Raw genomic sequence first — 2,716 nt, 5'->3', positions numbered from 1 at the left:
AAAGTACTCCTACTTTGTATACTATGCAGAAATCTAGGAGTCCCGGGTGGAGCCACGACCCGGGACTAAAGTTGTTTTAGAACGGAGTTCCTGATAGAATAATTCTTTTTTGGTACAAAGGTTAAGAGAATCCGTTAGACATATTTTAGAGTTTAGGTTCTAGCCAAGACCCGGGACTAAAGGTCCTCCTATATAAAACGACACTTCGAAGTTTCCAACCCCTCTTATATAGTTTGTTAGTTTATTAGTTAATCAAATGTCCGTTTTTTGCAGAACTATGGATCCACATATCAGGAACCTCGAAGAGGGAACTTCTCGAAGATATAATCAAAGACGGCCCCGACGTTGAACCAGCTGAATCTCCGTCATCATATCTAAACCCCTCCGGATATGGAATGGAGGTCGACCGACACGAAGATGAAGCCGATGGGGCAGGAGATAGGTCCAATGACGGAGAAGGTGATAGCTCGACTGATGGAGAAGCCGGTGAAGAAATAATAAAGTCCGGCGAGGTATACATATGAAGTTCGACAATCACTTGTAATATGTGAAAAATATTGGAGATAGCTCTATATTGTATACATATACATTCATTTGACGAATGTTTCTCCCTATTAGGCCTCCACATCGAGCAAAGCTACGGAACGAGGCCCGACTAGAAAGTTGGATGCACGGACGCATTACACCTTTGAGGTGATATTGCCTATGGGCGAACCCAAGCTTCCTAAGAATGTTGCTGACACATTCAAGAAGCAATACGGAGTTCTCGTTAGGGATCACGTCCCGATCAGCGTTCGGGAGTGGAACAAGCGCAAAGGGGCAGCCGATAGTGACTATGTCGCCGAAAGGTACAAAGATAATCTTTGGAATGATCTCATGTCACATTTCAACCTGCCAGAATGTGAGAATGAAGACGCCGCAGACAAACTGAGGGCCAAAGTCAAGCAGTGGACTCTAAAGAAGATGGCCGAACTGTTCCGTAGCTGGAAGAAGAAGCTATGGAAAAACTATCTGAAGACAAAGAAAGTGCCAGTATTCGAGGGGTATCTAGACAAGCAGGCGAATCATTGGAAGGCATTTCAAGAGTACAAGGAGTCACAAGATGCCCAGGCATTATCAGAAAAGAACAAGATAAATGCCGACAAGAAGAAATATCACCACGAGTTGGGGCCACGGGGCTATGAGACTGCCATCCCAAAGTGGGATAAAAAAGAGCAAGGTCTGCTAGATAAAGGCATCGTACCTGAACCACTCCGTGATGAGTGGGAATTGAGAGCAAGAAATTGGTTCCTTGCGCATGGTGGTTCGTACGACGAAGAAACAGGGGACCTCATCTGCAGTGACGGTCTTAGGATACCCACGGAGAATTGGAAAAGGATAGTGAAAGAAATTAAGGAGGGAAAAAGAAAGTTCACTGCAGATAGAGAAAAAGTTGCTCACACTGGTCCTCGGCAATGACGAACATGGAGGACGAACGCGAGGCTTCGGTCCTTCTTACCCGTGGTGGCTTGGGTTTGCCAGAGACCAAGACACTTACAGAAGCCGAGAGAGAGCAAAGAAGTGGCAGCAGGATGAGGAGAATGACAAGTTCAACCAGTTGCTTGCCAGGATTAACGAGCAACAGAAGCAGATTGATGAGCTTAGAGGAGTAGCGCCCCAGGAAGATCCTGCATTTGATATTACCGGTGCCCCATCTAAGAGGAAAGGCAGCATGGCTGAATCTGAGGCCCCGCCCGATGATTCACGAAGAATGATAGAGGGCGGTCCCGGCTACCCCATGGATGGAATCAAGGAGTCAACATCATGTGAACTCCATCAGAAATTCAAGAACATATCCATGAAGGTGGCCGTCGGACAAGCTTTACCTTCTGGCCCTGATGCACACTGGCATGCCGTGAGATTCCAGCTGGCTTTCCTAAAGTCGGGATGGATGAAATCATGGCGGGGTTTTCATGATATGGAGCTCGACATAGCTGGACCCGAAGATGAGAGGACACTCGGAGAAGTACTGGGTGGAGTCATCCTATGGGACAAGAACTACATCAAGCTTCCAGGCTCGCCCCCAAGGACAACACCGCCTCCGAGTCGTCGCAGGTCACCTACACCTCCATTACCTCCAAGCCCTCCACATGACGTCGGCCAGCACAACACGAGTCCATCTCGATCACCGCCGCCGGACTTGGGTCGTCCGTCTCCGCCGCCGCCCGCTCCGGATACTAAGCGGAAGCGCACCACCAAGAACGCTCCGCCGACGATTTATAAGCGACGGAGCCCCCCAAAGCGCAAACGGTCGCCCCTCCCAAAGGTACCTCATGCTAATCTTCCTATCAGACCTTATGATCGTACCCCCGAGGAAAACGCCAGGATAGCAAAGGAACATCATGATGCGCAGATTAAAAAGAAGGAACCCGAGCCCCGCCCGGAATACACCGAGAAGCAAATAGCATTTGCAAAATACTTCACGACCCTTCCATCACAGTATGACTTACACCATAAGCCTGATGACTATACACGCACATTGCAGAAGGAAGTGAAAAAGAGCAGATCACGTGCAAGTGCAAGTCGGCGCAAATCAAGTTCAACTACAAGCAAGAAAAAATCAGACGTTCCTCAGCTTGGACAACAGGCCAAACAGTCGATCCCACCCCTCAAGGTGTTAACCGAGAATGTCCCCCCTCCGGTGCAGGGGCAAGATTTGGAATTAGCAAAGAAGTGG

The sequence above is a fragment of the Hordeum vulgare genome, chromosome 2H, assembly GCF_904849725.1.
Source record: "Hordeum vulgare subsp. vulgare chromosome 2H, MorexV3_pseudomolecules_assembly, whole genome shotgun sequence".
NCBI lineage: Eukaryota > Viridiplantae > Streptophyta > Magnoliopsida > Poales > Poaceae > Hordeum > Hordeum vulgare.
This window is presented reverse-complemented; position numbering follows the sequence as displayed.